Raw genomic sequence first — 6000 nt, 5'->3', positions numbered from 1 at the left:
TAACCCAAACCACTTCATGATGTGGTATGTGTGCAGTGGCCCAGTCCTTTTAATCCTGCAGTATAAAACGTTGCAACTGGTTAGATGTGGATGCCCATACAAATCTTTTCTAAGGAGAAACTTAGAGATGCGTGCAATGTTCACTGCACATGTGCATCTGGTTCTCTTTGAAGAGCCTTGGATTGGACCATCGAAGGATGCTCGATGACACAGCTGAAGGTGAAGAAGTGAGAAGTGCTGAGGTAGTATCACTGCTGGAAAAAAAGGTAAGTAAAAATGTTGTTTTGATAATGTTTATGGCTAACAAGGGGAACCTATATAGAATTATAGAAAGGGGCACTATAGGTTTTTAATAATTGGGATAAACAAAACAAATATAATTTAACCCCTTAAGGACTAAACTTCTGGAATAAAAGGGAATCATGACATGTTACACATGTCATGTGTCCTTAAAGGACACAACGTTACAGATTCTCGATTTTTGTGAACTTTGGGTGATGCACACAGCCATAAAAAATGGTGTCATCTCAGTACATATGCATTCTTGTAAGAGAGACTACTAGCATGTTTATGTACAGTACAGAGTGTTTCTGAACTACTCTAGTATGAGTAGAAATGCCAAGGAATCATGAAACTCAGCCACAAGCTTATTTAAACATGCACTCTCTTTGCAACTTATGAGGAGTTTTCACAAAAGAAGGAATCTAGAGATAAAAGCCCAAAACGACAGGCAAGGTTCCAAGATTTACAGAATATAATAAACAATATGGTGAGAGCACAATGGTGGTACATAAACCAGATGTGGATAATAAAACATGCAATATTACCATATATCTGTATGACCTAAAGGTAAAAAACACAAGACATAGTATAGCCTGTATGGAAAGATAAAATCAATAAGGAAGAAAATGTCTCACTCACATATTACTGAGCCTTTATAAGTGGCTCAGACTTAAGGCATCTTTTTGGGAGACCAAATAGCTGAAATGGTGTTAAAAGGTTCAATGCAAATCTTCCACTTTCCTCCTGGCCGTATTACTCATAGATACCAGACAGGGACGTAGATGCAAAAAACGAAATCCTTTATTCTTACAACACAGCTTAAAATCTGGATCTCCAGTAAAGAAAATTGCACCATGTCTTGTGTTTTTTACCTTTAGGTCATACAGATATATGGTAATATTGCATGTTTTATTATCCACATCTGCTTTATGTACCACCATTGTGCTCTCACCATATTGTTTATCATATTCTGTTGATTTTAATAGTGTGATTTGGAGTGACACACACTTGGTGATTTTGAGCATTTTTCCAATTATTTCTTCTCCCCTTTTTGTCTATTTTCTACCTTAAGGTTCCAACATTTGGTTGATCAAGCCAGATACAAGACAGTCAACAGTCAAGTACCATGGTTTTTGATAATGTGAAGTTCCTTGAAGAATGTCTGATGAGTAGTACAAATCCTGGGGTAAACCAGGTAATAATAACCTCAGGCTCTAATAAAGATATAATGCATTTTTGAAAATTATAATATCTGTAGCAATCAAATTTGTTTTCCATTTTCTCTAACAGCACTCAACAGTACCTTATGAGTTAAGATGAACTATTATCTAACTAAACAGAATATAAACAGCTTGTACAGCCTAATTCAATGCTTTCTTTGTGATATTGTGTAGTAAAGAAGCATGAAAGAAACAGGGAGAAGGGTTTCCACTTTCTATGGGTGTTTTATTTATCAATATAACAAAGAAAACATTTAATTATGCTATATGAGTGTTATACAGGATGCTTGTGTTTTTTTCCGTGTTGCAAGAGCCAGAAATAACACAAGGGATCCAGCAATCTAGCTGGATCAGGAATCAGCAAAGCAATTTAATATTGAGATGACGTTTCCTTTGCAGCAGCCAGTGGATTATGCAGTAACTTAAAATGTTTCTTCCAACCTATCATAACCCATTATAAATTATTGATATAACGGCAAGAATGGCACAAGACCCAAACTATCCAAACTTTGATAACTTTGTCCATGGCAGACTATTTCCCAGAAAGACAACCTTCTTTATAAATTATTTTTTAAAAATCCCTTGACTTTAATAACAGGTGAACATGACTGCCTCCAAGCTGAGATCATCAAAATTGACAATCTCAGTCATTCCAATGCTTTCAACAGAATGCTTTCCACACGTGGCAAAACGCTGCAGTGCACCTATCAGCATTTCCTCATTGATTCAATGCATCTCTAAGGGGAGAGTTCAGCGTCTCCATGCAGAGCATAGAGACGCTGAATGTCAGTGCTGCACATTGTGCAGCATTGACCCAGCAAGCACCTCTAGTGGCCGTCTTAGTGACTGCCACTAGAAGTGTTGCTAGGCATTACTGTAAACACAGTTCAGCACTTAGTGAATAATAGTAATAATAATAATTTACAAGTGTGTTACAACTCCATCCATCTGCTTCCTTGGACTGTCACCTGGCACATGGCCGCTGCAGATTGCGGTCGGGGGGCATGCCTGGCCCCCCAGGCAGCCCTCCTGTGCCTGGGGACCGCGGTCTGCAGCTTCCAATCGCAGTGACAGGCTGTCACTGCGATTGGTATTTACCATAGGCCAGTCGATTTTAAAATCGGCTGACACATGGAGCCGGCCGCATTCTTTGCTGCAGATCGCGGTCGGGGGACATGCCTGGCCCCCCAGGCAGTCCCCCTGCAGTAAGTGACCACGATCAGCCTGATCGCAGTGAGAGGCTGTCTCTGCGATCTGAATGCAGAGACAGCCTCTCCCTGCAATCTGATCGCAGAGACAGCCTCTCCCTGCAATCTGATCGCAGTGACAGCCTGTCACTGCGATCAGAGTTAATGTGTCAGCCTATTGGCTGACACATGTAACTGCAGGCATGATCCCCCTGCAGATCGCGGTGGGGGGCATGCCTGGCCACCCAGGCACTCCTCCTGTGGCCAATTACCGCGATCTGCAGGAGGTGATCACAGTGACAGCCAGTCACTGTGATCACTGATCCTGTGTGTCAGCCATTGATGTAAAATCACTGGATGACACTGTCTCTGCCCCTCTCCTGTAATAAAAATAAAATATTAGTTAAAAAAATAAATTACAGTTACAAATAAAATATACTTAGATCATATATATACCATATATATGATCTAAGTATATATGTATATATACACACACACACACACATTTACACATACACTAAGTGTATTTTAATATTAATATATATATATTTATATATATATATATATATATATATATATATATATATGGCGAAACCAACTTCGCCACTGTGAACTGGAGAAGCCTGGTTGCCCGCCTGCTGCCTTTGGACTATGGACCAGACTTTATGGGAATGTGATACCCCAGATAGCTATACCATGGAGCCTATTCATATAATGAAAGACTATGGGAAAGACTTTAGCTCCATGGCAATTGTACTGTGTGAATAGGATCTGCGCGCTATTCGGTAGTTTTGTGCGCTCAGATCCCAGCTATCTGGGGATATGTGAAATGTCTGTGTGTTATGGATAAAAAGTAACTTTCTGTATTTTAAAGTGTTTTATGTCTTTCTGTAACCATGTGGTTAATGGAGTCTGCTTCTAGCCCTGGATAATTGGATTACTTTCCTCTTTGTCTCCAGGATAGAGGCCTATGTAAAACCTTTCTAAACTGGTTTGCCATGCGGCTAGTAAGGGACAAAAGATACTTTTAGTAACTTTTGAACCCCTGGTCGGATTCATGCCATTTTTTAATATGTTGTTCCCCTGAATGGATTGATTGTGGATATTTATTTTTATGTGAATGTGATGTATGGTTTTAAAGTTATGAAAGTTGTGTAAAAGCATATTTTAAACTGTATGCATAATGGGATTATGTGTCACACTAAGGGGAGGGGATGTGTGGGATGTAACATCTATGTCATTGGTTCTTTTATGCCTCCCCCTGGGTGTGGCCTGTATGTGTGAGTTGGAAATAAAAGCCAGGCTGGATGAGCCAGTCCTCAGTTCCTGTTTAACCCTCAAAATGAAGTGTTGTCTCGTTCTTGGGGGGAATTGGATTGTAAGCTGACTGCCAGGAGTGTAAGCGGATTGTATGCTTTTCTTGTTCAGCTGTTCCAGTTCGGAGTGTTATCTTGTATCCAGTTCGGGAGTTTGGTGTTCTGCAGTAGCTGTGCCTGTCTCTCAAAAAGGGGATTATCGCCTAAACGGATTTTATTCCCTTTTATGCTGAAACGGTCCGTTACAATATATATATATATTAATATCAAAATACACGTAGAAGGATATTGATTAAAAATACACATATAGAGGGGGCGGGGCTGAGCCACTGAGCGGATCAGTCGCATGTCTGCTGAGCTCCAGGAATTGTAGGCCTGTACCACGACTTAAACAAGCTAATCCCACGACAAACAGACCTAAATCGATACCAAAGCATACTAAAGAGGAGGCTGCCTGATCCCACAACTACCACGTTGAAGCTCTGGCCGCTCCGGCGATACCCCGCAGACTGCGGCCTAGTGGAGCGGAGGACGGGGTGGACGGCCGCCGCCCTGCCCTACTGCCACGGGCCGTTAACTCGCGCGCTGGAGAGAGCTGCGGCGGGAGCAGATCCTCCCCCCCCCTCTGGACCGGTGGGGGTAATCCCGGACCCCACTGGCCGCCTCACTTACCTACAAGCGGCAACAACAATGCAGGCGGAGACCGCCATGTGCTCCCGCAAAAAGGCGGACGGACGTGCGGCACTGAAGCCACCAAACACCCTGACCTTACCTGCCAGTCTGGAACACCAAATCGACAAGCTCTTTCTCCGTTTCTGGGCAAAGCTGGAAGCCCGAACCAAAGCCACACAACCACAGAGCCGGAGGAGCCCACGAGGTGGAAAGGAACAGCAGGCACAGGTACACCCTCCGGGCACTCGACACTTGCGAGCTACAACCACCATCACACAAGGCTCACCTGGGCCAAGGGCCAAAAGGGGGAAACCCCCAACACACCGGTCACCACGACAGAAAGCCCACCGCTATAGGTGGCGAAAACGCATCAGGGGCCACTGTCGCACTCTACTTAGGAAAGACTTTGACTCCGACAGGAGCCCCCGAGTCTGTGGCCATTTAATGCGGGCCCCTCACGAGGCCTGGGGCGGGAGGGTTGCTGTGAAGCATGCAGACCCGGCACCCCCTTGGGCACTAACCTACCTGTTCCCGAACACTGGGGTGGGGTGAACGACCCAGACCGAGCACGGGACTGATAAACTGCCCCCATCAACCGACGCCAAGAACCTACAAGCCTTATGACCCACTCCTCAGACCGCCAGTAAAAATATACAGCCAGTGGATAACGGTGGTTATCACTACTGTCATAAAAGCATATTTTTCTTTTTTTTTTTTCCTCTTCTTACACTGCTCCACACCACGCAGGAGCCCATGTCCTAAAATAGTCGATAGCATTAGTAGCCCAGTCTTGATACTAAAACCTCATCCAAGCCTGGTTAGTTATGTAAGAAACACAGTGAATGTATATATGCCCATAACCTGCTATTACACTTAGGCTTGTACACTCATGCTTGTTCACTCACTCAGTGCCCAGGGCACCCACGTCAGTTAGGATAGCCTGTTTACTAAGCCACAGAGATTCTCTTACCTACTGAGATTTATCACTATGTTACTGTTATTCGTGTGTCAATATATTACAAAAATGTGCAATTTCTACTAAGGCCATGTTACTGATAACCTATATCTGTCTTACTATGCCTGATAGAGCTGTTGTGGCATATGAAGCTTGATTGTTCACATCTGCACGGAAAAATAGAGAATATAGAGAGGAAAAAGGAAAAAAGAAAAAATCCGAGGGTAAACTAAACATTAATAAAAAAAGCCTGCTAACTTAGCGTTTTGGCATTTTGAATGCATATATACAAAGTGAGATCCGTGTCCCAAAAGCGTAGTATTAGTGTAGACCTGTATTAAATGTGAGAAACTAACTTAACTAAAGCT

The sequence above is a fragment of the Pelobates fuscus genome, chromosome 4 (genome assembly GCF_036172605.1).
Source record: "Pelobates fuscus isolate aPelFus1 chromosome 4, aPelFus1.pri, whole genome shotgun sequence".
NCBI lineage: Eukaryota > Metazoa > Chordata > Amphibia > Anura > Pelobatidae > Pelobates > Pelobates fuscus.
This window is presented reverse-complemented; position numbering follows the sequence as displayed.